Source organism: Pteropus medius, unplaced genomic scaffold, assembly GCF_902729225.1.
Source record: "Pteropus medius unplaced genomic scaffold, Ma_sr-lr_union100, whole genome shotgun sequence".
Taxonomy (NCBI): Eukaryota; Metazoa; Chordata; class Mammalia; order Chiroptera; family Pteropodidae; genus Pteropus; species Pteropus medius.
This window is the reverse complement of record NW_024349225.1, coordinates 9,865,153-9,885,502: the sequence shown is the minus strand read 5'-3', so window position 1 is coordinate 9,885,502 and position 20,350 is coordinate 9,865,153. Positions and strand designations below refer to the sequence as shown.

The 20,350-nt window shown below is 47.0% G+C and overlaps 1 protein-coding gene across 1 annotated transcript in view; it reads right to left on the bottom strand.

Moving 5' to 3' along the window:
* ASTN1 (astrotactin 1) overlaps positions 1 to 20,350 on the bottom strand; it is a 180,462-nt gene that overhangs the window by 145,576 nt on the left and 14,536 nt on the right. The window lies entirely within an intron of this gene.

The following is a 20,350-nucleotide window of genomic DNA, read 5'->3' as shown; positions in this document are numbered from 1 at the left end:
GCTCAGCAAACGGTTTGAAAAAGCAAGTCGTTATGGCTGCTTGTGTATCATTTCAAGCGCAGAAATAAAGGAGAGGGTTAGTTTAAGCAAATCCGCTCCGTGTAAAGCTACTTTCGGCCAATGTTTAGCAGCAGATGGCATCTGGTTTCTCCCTCTCTCACATCTCGAAATCAAGTATGTATAGATTCTAACTCTGGCTCCACCATTGATCAGCGAGTCCTCTAAATCAGACATCTCTGGCTCCTCATCTGTACGATGGAGAAAATTCCACACACCCACGCAGGGTGGTGTCAGGACTAAGTCAAGTAACTACGTAAAATGCCAAATAGAATGTGGAGCATGGCATCGAGGCTGTCCTCGGCCTCCTCTTAAACATTTCCACCACCGTGACTGCCCCAGCAGGGGAAAACCCTGGACCAATCCACAGAGAAGTCTACACCCATCAGCATTTACACCCAGGTGTGCAGAGAAATCTCGCCCCTTGCCATGACTTTTGGGCCACTACTGCCTTGGAGACAGCTTTCTCCCACTCACACAGTCCTAAGTGATGCTCCCGTCCCTGCCATGTTTGAGGGAAGAGATGGGGACACATGTCCTGGACTCAGGCTGGCAGGGGCTTTTCTTCTGAACCGTCTCGGGCTCCAAGGCCGTTCTCTGAAGCCATTACTTAAAAACCGGGGCAACACTCAGTTTGTCAGAGGTGAAGATGCCACGTTTGGCGGGACTGAACACCTCACCTGGACACCCACACGACAGGGCTGGGAGAGAAGGCCTTACAAGCCCCTGGATGCACAGCACTCAGCGGACATAAATCTATGCACGACCTGTGTTCACTCCCTTTATTTTGGTCAGTATCCCTCCAAACCTATTTCATTAGGCGGGGGTGTGTCAAATGGTTCTCTCAATCTCGGGCTTCAATCACTGCCACCCTATCATATAAGCTAGAGATGAAAACCCTCTGTGAATTCCCAGGAGCCACCTGCACAAGGCTGGGTCAAGATTATCCCCTCAAACTCATTAAAGGGGACTTTTTTCAAGTCTCATAATAATTCTGTCTTGGATTTATAAAGTTCCTCTCCCTGTAAATCTTCCCAGTTATCTTTCTGCTCTCAACACCACTGTGAACAAAGGAGCATATGCACGCAAACACACACATGCACGTGCACGCGCTCACGCGCAAGCACACATACACACACGCACACACACAAGATGCTGCCACTTTCAAACAGGCTGCACAGAGGAGCTGAGATGAGAAGCAACGGAGTCACCTGCCAAGGGACAGGTCACGTCCGGTGGCTTGCTGGGGATATACACTGGCCTCTAGGTTTTCAAATTTTTCTTTTATCTGGGGAACTCTTTCTCCTGGTGACATCTTTCCTGCAAGCACAGAGAAAGTGTACCTACAAAGCTGCTCGGGTTACAGCCAGGGTGAGAGTCCAGAGCCCCGCGTTCTGGGTCCTGGCTGACTGCCACTTGCCTTGCCATCCATCGTCTGCCTGGCAGCCCTACAGACATGCACACAGGGCCCTTGGGGCGCCTCGGGACGGGGCCGTAACCGAGCCCCGCACCGGTTGGCCGAGAGTGAATGCTTGAGTCCAACCTGACCATTTGTCAGCAGACCCTGTATCTCAGAGTGAGACCCACTCCCCTTTCCTTCACCCCAAACCAAGACTGCAACAACAGGTAATTAAGCCACAGAAAGAATCACTTCCCGAGTGAGAAAAGCTGTTGAATCAGACGTTGAATCAGGCTCGTGAAAGCGAGAGGTGATTTTATTCCCCACAGAGCCGTGCGGGTAGCATGAACATCTGTCTCTGAGGAACGGTCTGACCACCGTCTTTCCCGCTCATACGGAGGTTTCCAGGAGCCCCGTCCACCCTCCCCCCTCATGCTCCTTTCACATGATCCCCGCGGGGTTATGATAAGAACCAGGCCATAGGTTGTTCACCCACGTTGTGCAGGAACGGAATGGGAACAGTTGTCCACGACGCGGCTTTACTGTGTATGTGTCCATCAGGCATTTGTTCTGAATGGCCTGCGTGGGTAACTCTAAGAGTAAAATGGTTTACCATTTTACTATTTCGCATTTCCCCATTTTACATTTGAAAAGACTAAGGCACAGAGGTAAAAAATAAATAAATAAATAAATAAAATAAAATAAAAAAACTTGCCCAAGGTCACACAGCACATGAATAGGACTGAAATGGGAACAAAATGACTCTCACTTCAGAGCCTATGTTCTGAAGCACAAGTCACCCCGAATGAGCTCTGCTCACTGGGGACAGATACCCCCTGGCATCCACCTTACAAATCCTAAGAGGACAGTGTGTGTGTGATTCCACCTAGATCCAGGCCCACCCTCCACAGGAAAAGGAGGAACTGTTTAGAGTGCATTCTAGCCGACAGCGGGTCGGAAGAGCGCTGTCGCAAACGAGGGACCTGTGACGAAGCGCCCGCTCAGTGTCCCAACCCAAGGTCAGTCGGGAGTGGAGGGGTGACACTCACACTTCAAGGTCTCTGTGCTAAAGTAAGACCGTGTACCACGCTTTGCGACACGCCTGGAGGTCGTCAACTAAAATGCCCATTTAGTAGGAATTTCAACAAAGAAATCTGTGTTCTCCTCCAACTGTGAGACTCATAGAAAATCTCTGGATCCAGCCTCACCTTTTCTGATGAAGAAACGAGGCCTGAGAGACTACAAGACTAGACGGTGCCGAACTGGGCCTCGGCCCAGACCCTCCCTCACCGGTCTTCTCATGGCACCGTTCTGCTGGATTAATCTAAAATTCCCTTTAGCACTAGATGCTTAGTTAGTATTTTACATTGAGTTTTAAGAAACATCAACGTCTTATCAGGAGCTAGAATGCACGTTTGCACTTGGCTGAGCCCCTGTCTTCAGCATCTCCAGTCCTGCCTCAGCGAGACATTTCCTCTGCTTAGAGTCAGTGACTCCCGATAATCTAGATATTTTAATCATCAGTTACCTGTGATGACTTCCAGACATCAGGTGAAACTTAGCCAGGCAAATGAAAAAGGATTCTCAGATACGCAGGTGTCACAACACTGGGAGACAACTTAGCAATTGTAGATTATTATGTAAATAATAATATTCATAATGTTATACGATATTACTATATAATATAATGTAATAAGAATATTTTATAATAGTAATAACTTGTAAAATCACTACACACAAATTCGTCTGAACTGCTTCCCCGCCCTATCCAGTTAGGTGGTAAGAAGGTCATAGGTAGGATATATATATATATACACACATAGGCCTCCACTGTACTAGGAACAGGCATGGGTGCAGCGGCCTTGGTAATTTTCCGTCTACAGTGGGAACTTGGAAATGAGTTCGCTTTAATTACTTTTACAGTCCTGTGATAAACTATCGTTCTTTAGTAGTAGCATTATTTTTCTCCTCTCGACTTCCACAGAGGGGTCGAAGCGGTCTCAATAAAAAAAACACAGGTGCCTGAAGGTTGTCTTTCAAATCAGCTAATGAAACAAAGATGGAATAGAGAGAAATCCTGGACCAAGAGCTGTAGCGAGGAGCTTCCTGATGACCAAGTTGAAAAGAGAAAGGCACGTTACACATTTCTTCTTGTCTGACAAAAGAAAGTCTGTGGGGAGGAACAAATTTGCTCCACGCATGCAACCCCAAACACACTTCCACCCGAAGCGTGTGTGCGAGCACGCTGACGAGCACAATGGCAACGTAACCACGCAGGCTTTGCAGAAAGTGTGCAAGTGTTCTTCACAAACGCGCTCCTGACTTTGAGTTTGTGCATTATCTTAGCTGTGTTTGGAGTCTAGCCTTCATTTATGTGTCTCAGTTTCAGTTTTTATGGCATTAAAGACAAAACAAAAAGAAATTAAGAAACATCTGGATCCAAGTGAACAAGTTGGAAACTTTGAACGTTAAGAAAAAAAACACTGACTCCAAGATATGGAATTATTTTGCTCTTTGTTCGTCTTTTCATGAGTTTTCTGATTATTCTATTGATTTTCCTCCAAACTGTTAACATTTTGTAACTAGAAGCGAGTTGGGGTATATGAGAATACCACATCTATTAACAAGAAGCTTGCAAAAAACGTGGCATTTAAAAATATGTTTTTCTTTAAAAATCAATAAATCATTTCTACCGGCTTTAATGGAGATCAAACAAATGAAATCGGCTTTTATTTTATTATGACACTGACATTTGCAGCAGTCACCTGAGAGAGTAGTACGAGGTTTGTCAGATAATGTGCAGATTTGGGGATCATTATGTAACAATATGTTATATAACATCGATGGTGATTGCCCGGGGATAGAACGTTCTTGGCAATCTCCCTTTTATGCTCATCCCAGTCACGCAGGCCAACCACAAGATGGTCTCGTTACCTGCCCTGTGCATTGCTCCTGGGTCTGGGTCACCCCTCCCTCCCTTAGCTAACTCCTACTTGTCCTTCGAAGACAGTTGACAGAAACTCCAGCCAATTTTTCCCTAGTCTCTCTGAACCCATGGAACCCTCCACATAACCCTAACCACAAGGACTTTTACCTTTGATTTGCTTGTCAATCTCATCTACTAGATGATAGATCTCATGAGAGAAGGGGCCACTAAGCTCCAGAGTCAAGCACAGTGCCTGGTATAAAGGAGGTGCTCAATAATTGTAGAAGGAAAGAAGGCAGGGAGAGAAGGGAGAGGGAGGGAGGGATCAACTGTGAGTATATTTCAATATTGAAATCTATGTGCCTGCAAGCAAAGCTCATATAAGTCAGCTGCTTATATGACTCATTCGTTCATTCAATTCATGCTCATTCAACAAGGATCTACTCACTTTAGCAAGGCATTTGTCTAGCGGTTGCTCTTATGGGGATTCTGCAGTGAATAATTCAGGTATAGATCCTGCTCTCATGGAGTTTACATCTGAGTTAGAGGAAATAATCTGTATAATTCATTTTTAAAGGTAAACGCAGGCACAAAAAGAAGATAAAAGCAGATCACAAGGGCTGGAAATAGCCAATCGTTACTCTTTTTCCAACTGAAGAAACTGTGACAGACCGTGGACCAGAGGTGGTACTCTAGGTAACATCACAGGGGCAAGTAGAATCCTTCTCTTATCCCAAATCAGTGTCATGTGATCCGTAAATCTCAGAATAAAGAATCTGGATCTATCGATGTCGCCAGCATTTAGGATGTCGCCTGGATTTTGTGAATCCTTGGCAAAGAAGTGGAAAAGCTGAGATTATGTTTCCAGCTACCATCTGTCAAAGGACTACAGCCAATCAATCAGCTCACATTTCAAAGCCTGGTTTCACTGAGGAGGAACCAGAAGAGTGAATCGGAGACATAATTAATTATCCCTCAAGGCAACTGGACACACTGAATTCCAATTATGTCTCTAAGGGAATTACGTGGTGGTTAAAAAAATAAGGTTCAAATAGACAAGTTTGGTGGCCCATGTCTCTTATTTTCCCCTGTAACAGTGCCCGAAGGTCTGGGGCAAAGGCCCTCTCTCCTATATGACAGCAATCACTCACATCTGTCTCTGCCTTTCAGAAGAGACAGACCAAGAGGAGAACAGCTGTGCGAGCCCATATGGCGATGCTGGTTCATACTCTAATCTACATCCAGATGTGCCAGGGGTCGGGAGTGGAAGAGGTAGACAGGTGGCTTTTCAAAGTCTCATCAGATCCTGTGTTTCTATGAGCGCAATGGAAAACTAGACCTAAATTACTAATAACATGATAGTCACCAATAAAATAGCAAGGCTAACCGGCTGAATGGCTGCAAGTTGCATAACCTTTTGAACCGCCCCAGACCTTTATCTAACAAACGAGGTGACTGAAAGAAATGCGTCGAATCTTCCGACTCGAAATGATTGTAACACTCGTCCTTATCAAACTGGAAATAGCTCTAAACTGGTAAACTAACGATAGAGAAAGTATCTGTGAGCGCTTCCTGCCCAGCAAAGCCTGAAACAGTAGACCAAGGCAATGATGGAACTGATCCTTCAGAGGTGGGCCAACGGAGCCCCGATAAGCTGACCCCAGCCCCGCCACCCCGCACCCCGCCACCTCATCCCCAAAGGCACAATAAGGCTTCTGAAATCAAATGATGTCACTGAAATTGTCGTAACAAGTTCTTGACCTTGAGGAGCCCTTTAACAGCCAGAAGGCGTCACCTAAACCGGAAGAGAAAGCCCCATGGTTTGCTCTTCTGGAAGATTCTCTTTGCAGGGGTGGCCCGTGAACAGAAACCCATTATCCCCTGCCCATCTCCTTCCCAAATGGAAGACGAGAGAAACACTTGAAGCATATTAAGTAGCGAGTTCAATTTATAAATCATTAGGAACATTACTTCCCCTTGGGGGTTCTCTGAAGTCTTTAACCGTGTGGAAATGCTTTCCAGTTGCCATGAGCCACCACGTTAATTAAGAGGCCTCGATATGTCTTCTGGGGCTTCTGACGTGAATTGCACATCCCACTGGCAGGGGACAGACTCGCCTGCCCGGTTAGCCTCTCACTGGGGCATGATGTGGCTGTAGCCTGCTGCCATGCGAAGCTTCAGAACCCCTTCCTCACTCTTCTGGTCCAAGCATCCAAAGCTTAGGGAAGAAATAGGATGTCCCCTCATTATCCTCTCTCTTTAAAATGCCATTTGTTGGGTAAAGACAGGGACCAGGCAGCCTTCCATAAACAAGAGACAAAGTCTAAGCCTGAGCCTTCCAGTTTAAGCAGAGTGACATCTGAGGGCCTTTCCAACCTAAAGAAGCCTAGAGGAGTGTGACGTTCTTCTCAGGCGGAATCTCACCCCACCGCACCCCCAGGTCTAAAAGTTGTAATTCTGTTAGCTTTGATCACTGCCTCACATCTCTAATCTGGGAAGTTTGTCTTTCATTTCTTCATGAGGCTTCGGGGGTTTTATCTAATGACAGCCTGAATCCCTACAACAGGGCAAGTGACTGGAGGCCAGTTTGCTGGAGTCAGTCTGGGTTATTTCAAGTTGTTCTTTTTCAGATTCTTTTTATAGAGCCGATTTTTTGGTTCTTGGGATTTTTCTTGCCTCAGAGCCTCCATGTTTCTGTCCCGGAGCAAAAGCAAAGGAGCGCATTTGTTCATAAGGCGCTCGGAGCTGTCTAACCATTAGGAGCCTCAGTGACCTGTTGTTTGATTTGACCTGTCATTTGATTTGACCTGTCGTTTAAAGAGAATGCTAGAGCCGAATGGAACTGGGTGAAGCGGGGTGACAGAGAAGCACTCGGCCGTGGGGTGGGTTTTCTAGGTGACTCTAAGAGATTCTCCAATTCCAAAGAGTGGCCTGGCTCTCTGCAGAGTGGGAGTGCCGTATCAGGTGACCAGGGCAAAGCTGAGGTCTTCTTCCCAGCCCTCTAGAGGTAGACTTAACGATTTTCTGGGAGATGATGCTGCCTAGTCAGATATTAAGATGCAACCCCAATCAGTGCCATGTTAAGAGAATGGCCCCGCAGGCAAGCGACGTGTGTGGATATGTGTGTGCATGCAGGTGCAGAAGGTGTGACGGGCAGGCCGGGAGATAAAAAGGGTCCACGCAGAAGTGAAAGCTCTCCAGGTCGCTGTCTCAGCAAAGCCAGGGGCAGAGCTGTGTGAGACAGGCTCCCTCCATGTGTACCAGCCCTTCAAATCATCACCAGCCAAGCATGAAGCCAACAAATAAATATCTCCAGCTGGATAATGCTCAATGCCCACTCGCACCCACCTTCCCTTCCCCCTCTCCCCTTTGTTGTTATGCAGTAGGTGAACTTGATGAAATGAAATAATAACAATAATCTGCTCCATTAGGACCAAACTTTAAGGGAATTATTGAACAAGTGACAGAAGAGGCAGCTGGCACAGGATACGCTAATGACCATTAGACTTTAACCCTCTTTGTCTCTGAAATAATAAAGTTGTCAAACCCCGCTTCCCCTCGCCTCCTCCAAAGTCAGGCAGTCCAGCCCAAAGGGAGGAGAGCAGGTCTCAGACTCGACCACTCATCTCCCCATGGGCAGGCAGCGGCAGGGGCTGAGCAAATGAAAATCAACATTTGAAACTTAGCTGTGAAAGCAGACCTGTGCAAAGCACTTGTGGGGACTCCAATGGCCTGTGGGGATGCCAAGGACTTAGTTGGAAGGAGAAGAAAAGAGAGATGCAAAATGTCAGGATTTCCCTACGTCTCGGACATATTCATCAATATCGCTGAGTCAGTGAAGATTTAAAAGGTCTGTTTCCTCCCCATTTTAACACTGAGATGGGCCCTTCATGGCTGCACTATTTGGAGATGCCTGCTGGTCTGGGGACGGGGCGAGGCCCCTCACGTAGTGGGCAGGACTGGATCACGTTCTTGTCCCACAGGTTGAGGAACAACTCAATTGTCATGATCGCCATGAGGTCTGGTGTACCAGGGTCTGGTCTAGTGTTCAGGAGCCCTGCCTGGTTCTCTTTCACAGTGAGATCTCCAACGGCACAGACCCTGCACTGAGAGAGGTGACAACCCCACGTAGCTGATAGTTCTGTGAATGTCTTAAAGGCTACAAACCACTATGAAAGCATTTCTCAGCTCCCTACAGCAGTCCCATTACATGTGTTTTATTCCTTCCCTGAATTGTTGCTTTATTTTGTTATTCTACGCACACGCTGCCTCATTCTTATATATCACACAATGGAGAGGGAATAATAATAACTAGCATTTGTAAAGTACTAACCATATGCCAAACACAGCACATAGTGAATTACATTTGTTATTTTATTTAATCTTACCAAAAAAAAAATGTAAGCAGTAGAAATTACCATTTCCATTTCCATTTTTGGACGAGGAAATAGAAGATCAGAGGGGATAAATAACTTGCCCAAGTTTATGTGGTAGCATGAGGCCAAATCGAGGCTCGAACGCACATCGTAACGACGTTTCATGGCCTGAAAGGGGCCCATCGCTGCAGTCCGGGCCCCTGCTCCACAGCCCCCTGTGGTCTCTAAATTAAGCCCTGGATGGCCACGCTCCTACACCTAACTCTCGGGGTGTGCAAATGAGGATTCCCGAATGTCTACACTCAAAACTGTCTACACTGTCTACACTGCCTGCCCCAGATGCACTCAGTCTTCAGTTAAGCTTGATCACTGGGTTGACCAAATGCATAATTTCAAGCAATAATTTAATTGTGCTGAGGGTGATTATGCTTGTTATACTGTCATTTTGACACAGGCAGGGGCAACCTATGGAGAAGTCTGTTCTTGGGTGGATGTTTTCTGGGTGAAATCAACTGTCTTCAGGGTCTCCAGGTAATAGATGCTCAACTGTTTCCTTGAGAATAATCTGCCGCCCATGCACATGGGCTCTGGCCTGTTCGCTGTCTATAAGCTCTTATCCTGGGGTGAGAGACTTAAGAGGAACAGTGGACGTTTCCCACAATGTAACAACACACATAGAAGACGGACCATGGAGAAAATCTTGACCTTGAACACTTTCAGGGAAATGAGGAACTGCATTGCAGTCAGGTCACCCAAAAGTCTGCTGGCCAAATAGATTTGGAGAAGGTCGGATAAACTCTCAGGTCATGTTTTGCATTAGGACTGAAAGGATGATAATGGCTTCACCCAATGCAAGTCGTTCAATGCTGGTCCCATACAGATATTAGCAAAACTCTTCTACATAGCTTTCTACTCACAAAGCTCCTCTCACTTGTAGCTGATGGGACCCACAACACTGAGAACAATGGACAACCGTGCTCGTGTCTCCTGTAGCATTCCAGCTGTGACTTGATCTTGGCATCCAAGTGAGATGCATATTAGAGCCAAAGAATTGTAGCCAAAAAAAAAAAAGACCCCACCGAGGAATTAAGGCCTAGCGGAGATGACGTACACACACAATTAACACATCATACGCCGAAATCCCTTCCAAGCCCCTCACTCCTTGCCAGCAAATTTTTGTCTGGCATCAGAGAGGGGAGGGAGAGAGATTGACAGTTAAAAGTGTCTCCTCTGGGGCCATGCGCTAAGTGCGGTGGCTCTTATTTCGTCTCTCTTAAAAAAAATTATTGTAATTCAATTTTTTCTCTGAAACTAATCAAGCATAAAATCTGGAGAAGGGGCCTGGTCTGTGAAGGCAAACTCCGAGCGAGACACCGATGTTCTCATTAGGGGAGGCTTCGTTAAACCACCAGCTCCAACATCAGCAGCATATTGTCTTCAGCTAATTATAGTTTTTGCTGGCAAAGCCATTGTACAAGTCTTCAAATCCTTCCCATCATTAATTTAAAAAAAAACAAAAAAACAAAAATCCTGCCCTGCCCTGCGTCCCCCTTCCTGGTATCCCCCGCCCCTCTCTGCGTGCTGTCAGCTTTGTTCTAGTTTTCTAGGATTTCGCTCTTGTATTTTGCTTTAGATGAGGTGGGGGTGGGCTGGAGTCGTGGTGAGGTGGCGTAGATACCCTGTCACCTGCGAACTTGATTTCTTCCCTAGCTGACGGCAGCTCCCTTCATTCCTGGCCCGATGCTAGTCACATATGCCAGGACCTTGGGCACAGGTCCAGTGCTCACCAGCTAAGATGCTCCAGGACAGAGGGGAGCTGGAAGCCATGCCCTGGTTCTGCCCCAGCCCTCGTGGAAAGTGACAAAAGGCCCAACTCTGGTATCGTTTTGATAGACTGATCAGTGGCTTGGTGATGCAGAGTGAATCCACAGGTCAGCCTGATCCAGCAAATACACTTACATAGTACTAAGACGGTCAGGGATTCTTGCTCCCAAGGCAACCGATGAGCCAGACATCATCTGCGTAGCCAACGCTTAATTCTGTACCTGGGGCGGGCATGTGTCTCTGACCCCACGAGGGCCGTTCCCAGCCAACCTGCAACGGCATGACGACTTAATTCAGATCGTACTGTTCCAGGGTTTCCTTCTTGTACTTTTCGATAGTGGCGATTTATTTTTTTTTCTATTCTTAGCATTCAGTTCTATTGTAAGAAAGAGGGGAAGAGAAAAAGAGAGGAAAAAAAGAGGGGGTTCGGAAGAAGACGGGGAAGCGGGGAGAGCGACAGAGCGGACAGAGGGGACAGGCCTTCTCTGCGCCTTCTCCTGAGCCTTTGCACCCTGCTTCCCTGGCAGGTCCTGCCTCACCCTCCCGCTCCCTAGAGGGTTTAAGTCCTTCACACCCTTCAAGTCCCAGCTTAACGCCCTCTCTGGGCTGAAACCTACTCTCGTTCCTCCAATCCTCAGACGTGTCATTTTCTCCCAACGACTAAAGCACAACTCTGGCTAGACTTGCAGGCAGAGACACCATGTCGAAAGAACTTTCCACAGCCCGAGCCTCAGCAGAGGGCCCGGCCCAGGCTGGCCTCCGGAAACCGAGCACTGCTCGATCAATTGCCGGCTCAGCAAGGCTGCTCGAGCGTGAATGACAGCGTGACGTTTACACCGTTTGTCGGATCAGACGTGAGGCCTCCACCTCCGCTCCTCTCAGCTGGCTCCTTGGCTGCAGAGCCCTCCCGGGAAGGAGTCAGCTGATCGTAGGGTGTCACTCTCCTCACCCGTGAGGACATTCAAATGGCAGGTCCATGCCGTGGGCCCATCATCCAGAGGATAGTAGCCGCGCTTTCGGAAGGCGTGATGGCTTATATGTATCCAGCCTTGTTCTAGCTTGTACCTTTCTGTACCATGGGCACACTGTTGGGAGATGGCGGAGTGCTCGCTTAAACCGATGAGCATGTTTTTCTAGTAAAACTAACTGACCTGCACTTGGATTTGACCTTACTCTATTCCACAGAGCTCTTCATGAATAGAGTCTCAACCCCAGAGAGGTCAAAGAAATTCGTCATCACATTTTAAAACACCTAATATAGGAAGAGCCGTACTAAGTGCTTTACAAAGAGAATGATGTAAAAAAAATTTTTTAGAAGTCCCTTCTCTTGGGAACTAAAGCTTTACTTTTTGTTTTTATTAATATATGCATTAATAGAGTCTTGTCACCAGAGAGGTCATACACACATACATGCATTTACGTTTATATTTCTGGTTCTGCAGACTGACTGCAGATAGGATGAAGAAGTTCTTCTTAAGTCTATTCCGTAGTTGTGCAAACTAAATCTGGCTTAGCAAGAGAGCCAACACACTGTTGGGACCAAAATTGTCACGTGTTCGCTGCCACCACACCATGACAAATGTGGACTACGAACTGGGCAGGCCCCGCAGGCACACGGAGGGGCTGATGCGCTTCCGGCACCAGCTGTAACTCTGTTTTTTTCTCCCTCAGTCAAGAAGCCATACCAGAAAGCAAGCTGAGTGAGAGGGACCTGATTATGGGTCATTTATAACGTTGCCTCTGCTCTAATGGAAAAAAGGAAACCAGTCACAATTTTCAGCATTTCACCTACTACTATTAGTATCAAATTCACTTGCCACACTTTACAAATGATGGGGACATAGCACTGTGGCTGCGAACTGCAGAGGTGTGAACGCAGCTACCGAGGACAAGACACAGGGATTTTTTTTTTTTTTCCTGGGCAGCCTTGCTTTGCCCAGAGTCCCGGCCAGGGGCTGCGCAGCCTCCAGGTCCTGGCCAGAGTCTTCGTCACTGCGTCAAACCAGGTGGTGCCACTTCGGTCCTTACGCCCCATAACACTCAAAACTGAAGTTGTCACTCTGAAAACCTTTCACAGTGATTTTGCTCAGTGTCAATTACAAAACATTTTAAAGTTGATATCTATATCTATATCGATAGATTTAGATATAGATATAGATATAGATGATATAGATATAGATATAGATATAGATATAGATATAGATATAGATATAGATATAGATATAGATATAGATATAGATATAGATATACAGACATATAGATACATATATATATATATATAGAGAGAGAGAGATGGCTTTGTGACCTAGCCAGCTCTGGTGTGTGACAATCTTCCCTAAGACTCCTTTTCTGTGAATGTGTGAAGAGAGGTGAGGATTTAATGGAGAGAAAGAAGCCACAACAACCAGAGAAGAGACCAGAGCAGAACATTCAGACAAAGGTCTCGTGGGACAGAGGACGGGGCACTGACTCACCAGCTGGCCCCCGGTTCCCATAGAGCCATTTACCAGCCATGCTGCCCTTCGACCTCTTTAAGCCTCAGTTTCCTATTTTGTCAGACTTGCTCAGTCTTCCTCACATTCATTCCTTCCACTCATTCTGTCCATTTTGGCCTCCGAGCAAAGGCCAAGCCCTCCAGTAGGGTGCGGAAATGCAATGTCCCTCCCGGCAGGAAATCAGCATTCAGGGGACAGAGCCTCACACACAGACAGGGACAATGGCAGGACTGTGCGCCAGCACTTACCCAGCACCCTCAGCCCTGCCTAGAGGGAAGGGGGGCCAGGCCATTTCCTAGGGGAAGTCACGGGGTGAATCTTAAAGTCACGAGTCATTAGAAGGGACCCCACTCAGAGGAGACGAGAGACATTTGAAGCCAAAGGCACAGCATGAGTGAAATCATAGAAGCATTAAAAATCAAAGGAGGCCCAGGAGAGATGACTGAGCTGGTCAGTGTGGCAAAGCAAGGGTCAGGCCATGAGAAGTTTACCCTTTGGCGTGGAGGGGACTACTCGAGGCTTTCACCAGGAAGGTGATGCTGTCCACGTCGCGCTTTCCTAGGCACAGACTAGTGGCAGCGAGAGGGAAGTTTTGAGGGGAACGACGGGGACAGAAGGCGGGTGAACAGGTGGACCGCTGCAGCAATCTGGAGAGGCGTGACGGGGCCTGCGTCGGCAGCAGCAGTGGAGAGGGAACCAGGAGGGGGAACCAGGAGGGGGAACCAGGAGGGGGAACCCAGGGATGTCTGCAAAATAAACCGAGCAGAGCTTGGTGCTGGACTGAATGAGAAAGGAGAGGAAGGGAAGGGTGACCGCGTGGTCACATAGCCTGGGTGACCGCGCGTGTGGTCCTCCCACCAAGTGAGGCGGAGGACAAGAGGTGGAGAGGGTGGTTGGAAAGATAGAGATGCATTTCGTTTGACCCGTGTTGTCGGAAATGCATGAGGGACATCCAGACAGACAGATCTGTAAGTCAGAAGCCTGCTGGAAAGGAGCCATGGCTGGAGATGGAGACAGTTGAAGGGCCAAGTGAAAAAAAAAAAATAATACAAACAAATGATATTCATTTCACAAACACCAACTGGGGATGTTTCTTGTAGGAAGCACTGGGCTTGGAAGCTGTAAGAAATATAAAGATGCATCAGCCAGACCAGACCTTGCCATTTAGGAGGCTAGAGTCTAGGAGGGAAGAAAAGGCTCATCAAAATACTGACACATGGGATGGAAAGAGATGCCAGCCAGGAGGGAGCCTCGGAGAAGTCTTTCCTTCTGGCTCAGCCACAGGAATCCGAGTGGGAGGCATGGTCTCTGGCTGAAAACTGATGGTCTCTGGCTGAAAACTCAGGGAAGGTGGCCAGATGGAGACGTGTCAGGTAGGACCTGAAAGGTAGATGAGGTTTGAATACGTACACAGGAAGGCGAAGGGAGGGCATGAGAGGACAATGCCATGGCCATGGCAGGTGCGGGGAGCGGGAAGGTGCAGGAAGGGTGATCCCAGGCAGTGAGAATAAACAGGAAGACCGAAGTCTTTCTGTCCCCAAGTAATAAAATGCACTATTTGTGCAGATGATTTCCAAGTGAAATAACTGTCTTTCTTCCTTTCGAGTGTTCTTTCTCTGTAACCCCAGCAACCTGGGAGGATATGAGCTGGGTAAGAAGACAGCACTGAGCACAGATGCTGGTAAAAATTTCTGGATGCAGACACAGCCCTTTGAATCTGCTCAGAGCATCACGCGGAATAGTTACATGGCTCACTTCCCATTCTAACTTTTTTCACTCGATGAAATCAGGTGAAAATGAACATCAGATCCGAGCTTGATCAAAGAGGCAGAGGAAGTCAGAAGGGGCACGCAGGAGAGGGAGGCGAGGAGGGGGAGGCGGCTGAGTCTCCTGTGCCTCAGAGGGGCCTCCCGTTCCTGGTGGGAACATGGCATTGGCTCGCCCTTGCCCTTGAGCGGAGGCCGTCCGTGAACCAGTGGGGCCCACCCGAAGGGAAGCCTGGGAGGGGCTCTGTTATTTGGTAAGTCGAAGTCCACTTCCCTGTCAGGAATTTTCCTTCAAAAGCAGACTTTTCTCACTAAGATACAATGGTTGTCCCGAGAACAGGACAACTAACCCAGTCAGGTAAGGAAGAACTATAGACACACCGCTCGGCTGTGCACGCCAGGACCCGCTCTGCCTCTGGCTTCGCCACAGTCATTTTAGACAGGGAGATAAAAGCCCTCTTCTCAGAGTATCCGAAGTCCTCCGGAGGTGATCCCATGGGACATTTCTCCTTGTCAAATGCCCCAAGCATGAGGCCCTTGCCGTGGCCTGCACTGCCTCACGTGGTCCGGAGTCACTCCATCCTGAGGCTCCTGGAGCACGTCCTGTCAGCAAAGGTGGGGGACACATCGAGGGAGCCCCAAGTGGACTATGTGGGGCAGAGCGGGATGAACAGAAGAGGCCTTGGGTCAGCAGTCCAGCAAACCCCAGGGAGCCTGCAGAGGGGCCCCACGGGGCCATGGAAAAAGGCTCAAAGCCATCAAACTTCTTTCAAGGGATCGGCACAGTGGGAAGTGACGGCTCCCTCCCAGGCACACAAGTGCACCATTTCCCCAGAGACCATCACCTCCTATTCATAAATGGGAAAAAAAGGGGGGAAAAAAAAAGAGTAGAGTTACTGCAGGGAACGGAATAAAGTTTTTTCACATATTCCTCTGAAGTCTGCTGTAACCAGGGATCGGTGGCATCCCATGAGTCCTTCGCTTTCACATCCCTAGAATGTGAGAGTGAGGGGCAGCTTACAAGATCATCCAGCCCGGGGTCCCCAAAGCAGGGTTCCCACAGGCCACCTGTGCACTTCTGGTCGACGCTGTGTCAGTGGCTGGCAGAAGTGTGAAACGTTTTCATTTTATTATTTATTTTATAAAATATTTTTTTTTCCAAACCTCTATTGAAATAGCGAACTATACCATACTATACCATCAAACCTATGAATTTGCTGGCATTTTGATCTAAGTTATGGCTAAAATGAGTTCCATCTGAAAAAGCCAGTCGATTAAAATTAAAATATTTAGAAAACAGGAACACAGATTGCCTAAATATACGGTGGAAAAGAAAAAAAAAGAAATGCCTAGAATTTCGAGAACGCTCATTTACAGGTGAGAAAACGGAGGTTCAGGAAGGTGAAGGAACCTGCCTCAAGTTTCACGGACTTTCAAGGGAGAGGGACCCTAATGGAAGCCTCTGATTTTAATTCAGTGGTCGGATCCGGCGGTAGGTCACTGGCTTCCTTGGCCCAGTTTCAGTAGCTGCTGGGGAAGGAAGAGAAAATGCAATCCGGGTGAGTCCAGCTGGCTCCTCCGCCTGCATCCCTCTTCTGTAGAAACTCTGAGCAGAGCCCTGGCAGTTGTTGGTGCTGTCCCATCCCAACCTCAGGTGGAGTCCAAGGCCGGGAGCCCTGCCCTGGAGAGGCCGGGGGCCTTGGATGCCCAGGCGCCTGCTCCAATCGGCAGAGCATGGAGGTGAGTTGGGGCTGCGGACTGACGAGCCAGCTGAAATCCTGGGGACGGTGACTTGGATGTATATACACTCCAGGACATTTAAGGAATAAAAAGAAATAAAGGAGGGTGTTGTCCCATCACTGGGGATGCAGAGCCTCTCTGAGTTTCTTCTCTGTGGCAGCTCGTCTCACTTCGTAATAATGTGTCGAAGACCCATAAATGCCAAATTCTGACACGTTCACTCATAAATCCAAAATGCTATGTGTCTTAGTCCTAAAGCCTTTCGTGATCTTCCTCAGACAAGATACAGGAAGGGAGGAAAGAAAAGGCTGAATTCCTCAATAAACACCTGGTGTCAGATCTCCCCTAGGGACCTCGTGCAGCCCTGCCTTCTTTACAGTGCCATGGCTGAATAATTCACCTTAAGTTCACCTTCCGTTTACCTTCAAACTTGGCAAGTGGGAGCCAGAGCCCAGAGGGTCCCAGTTACTGCTCCCTGAAGCATCCACTGCTGTCAGCGTTAGTCCGATATGCCAATCATCTGAGCATCTGAGTCATTCTGAGCTACAAGGCTACTTGACTCATCTCCATTGCTATTCGAGGGTACCAGTGGCAGAGATAGAGGGATCAAGAGAATCATAAATAGCAAGGCAGCATTAAGAAGCTCCTGACCTCCCCAGATGTACCAAAGAGACCTCTAAACAACCTTGAAGAGGGCTACTGACATGAGCCTTACATATAGGCAAGACTTTTAATCAACTTTAGCAGAAACTTGAGAGAGTCACGGCTGATTTTACGAGGCAAGGTCTTAAAATGCTCTGTCCACCCTCAGCCTCATCAGCAAGACAGAGAGCCGGTGCTAAGTCTCAAAGTCCTTACATATCAGTCCTACACAGGCCAACCTTATCATGACACATCTGGCATAATTCTACTCCCATATGTACACGTCTATGAGTATTTCACTTTAAGGGGCTGTTTTCACACATCCAGGTTTTTCATAAAAGTCTACTGTGTATGTCACAGTTGAAACCAAGCAGAAGTCATCAGCCTTATAGGGAAGGAAACAGAAGCATATTTGCTAATTGGTATCTTGTTTATACTGCTCTTATCAGGTCCATTCTTCTTTTGTTTTCGTCGAATTTTGTCTTCACTAAACCCTTTGGTACCTCTCAGGAGAGGCTAATGTCACCTGAGTTGGTGAATACGACGTATCTTGAATTTGTAGCAAGAACAATCTTTGTCAATGCCTGCCTTCAGTGACAATTATAATCAATCTATGAGAGTCTGATGAGAACTAGTAAACTACTGTCTTTACACTGCAAACAGGATGCTATTGCTTCTATCAAGTTGTTGGATTTTAGTCTCTGTTGGGCTCTGCAGACAAAAGAGGAGAAAGTACCAGATCGAGGTCAGCAGTCTATAGCCTCTAGGCAAAATATGGCCCCCTGGCTGTTTTTATAAATAATGTTTTATTGGAACACGGCCATACCCATTCACTTACATACTGTGTATGGCTGCTTTGGCACTACACTGGCAAGAGCTGGGCAGTTGCAACAGAGCTCATATGGCCTGCAAAGCTGAAAATGTTTACCATTTGGCCCTTCATAGAGCCCTGGCCCAATTCCTGCCATGATCCACGCTAGTGTTCTCTCTATGGGTATATATAGCTGGCTACATCTACTGTATCCAACCAGAGCCCATGGTGTGAGTTTGAGGTCATATTTAAAGACAGACATCAGGTCTGTGGGAGAATCCCAAAGCTTTCGAGAGGGGCAAAGGCCAGGGGCAGACAGCATGACCCAGAGGAAAGTCAACAGCATTAGGAATAAGCATCTCTGGGTTTTTCCTCTAATGTTGGTTGTTAACCTACCACTCCATGCCTTCTTTTCCCTGTTGTGAATGTAATAACAACCTTTGTATGTGTGGATACCTGGGCAGAAGAGGAATTCCCATAATGACGTCATTTGAATTGATGAAAAAATAAATGAGTCAAGTTCTTCCAGGGAAGCTAGGAACTGGGATTATCATCCTTAATCATAACATGGCTGCTAGGAAACCCTGTAAACAATGACACAGAAGTGGCTTAACAATACCCTGGATGTACATGACTGCAGCCCGGCTATGTGATGGTTCATTCTATCATCCCGATGTCCCTAATTGTCTTGGTCTTTTCCCTGGGCATAGCCCCTCCAGCATCTTCTAAGAGGTTGCTATGATCCCAGCTGCGTTTCTGCCTCCCTGAGGTAGTGGGCCCCTGGGTAAAACACTGCACACAGAATTGTTACAGGCAGCTTGCATGGCACCCCAAGAGTTCCCTAGTTAATATTTACTGGGCACTTTCCATGGGCCAGGCATTGTAGAGAGTGCTTAATGAAAATCATCTCATTTAATCATCAAAACAGCTTATGAAATAGAATCTATTATTATTCCCATTTTATAGATAAGGACAGTGAGTTTAGAGAGATTAAGCAATTTGTCCAAGGTCACTAGAAAATCAGGTCAGTGGTAGGACTAGGATTTAAATTGCTATAAACTATCTCGCTAAATTTCAATGCCATAGACGAAGAGCCCCGATTGGCTTCTCAGCACCCTGGGCTCAGAGCCAACTCCAAGCTACTTTGCGATGCTCGATCTTTTTGCCCAATCCAGCTCTCCGCCTTTCGAAGTGGCTCGGAGACTCCACCACGACCGCACCTCGTCCAGTTCTTTGTGTGCCTTCCCAATCTCTACCAAGTGCAGGGTTCCTACCGCTCTAGCTAAAAGAAACAAAGTGATCCCACAGCCTGGAAACCCGAAGAAACCGGCCAGCTGTGCTGCCGCCAAGCAGCAGAGTCTGACAGCAGATTGAAGGCTGAAGTCGGATGCATTTGCCTCGAATCCTGGCTCCGCCTGTGTGACCTTGATTCTGAGATTTGCTTTCTCTAAGTCTCAGAGTTTCAATTCTGCAAAACGGGGAGATTCATATCTAATTTCACAAAGTTACTATGGGAATTGATTGATATTACGCATGAAAATAATATCACACATTGTCTGGAACACAGTGAGTGAAGTGATAGCTTCATGACTATGACTATTACCAGCTCTTAATATTGACTTAAACCCTGCGGAGATTATGACTCTTGCTTTCAAAAGGATCTTCAAGGATTTTTGGAACTAAATACTTAAAAGTAAATCGTTGGCTTCTATATCAAGTGAGTTAAATTGTTGAACAGAATATTACATCGAGTTGTTGAAAAACATTAGTATCCTTGTGAAAATTTGGCCTCTTGGCTATTTTCCTTGACGTCTGGAAAAGTAGGGGTAACTTAAGGCCTCTATGAGCTTCAGGAAACAGAAGAGCAGAGAATTGTCAGGAGAATGTAAAGGATGGAAAGGAATAGTAAAGACGGTACATTCCACGAGGCTCATCTTCTGCCAAACGCCGTCCTCGAATGTTAAGTATTAGTAATATGATTGAATGTTCCTCGAAAGCAGAGTCTTGTACTATGAGTTTTCTATCTTCTTGGTAGCTAAAGAAAAAGTACCTGAAGTCTGACAGATGTTGTTAAATGAAAGAATCAATATCTAAATGAATAAATGAGTCAATGATTCTTTTAGATCGATAAGTCGATAACACTTTTAAAATGCTTTCTTAGTTTCTAAAAATTTACTCTGAAAGTGTGAAAGTATGTATATAAAGAAGCCTGTTTCTTGTTGCATGACTTTTACAATTTTAGAGTTGGAAGTCCCCAACTGCCCTCTTCCCTTCCCTGCCAATAAGCCCACTGCCAGCTGTGAGGTGGCGTGGC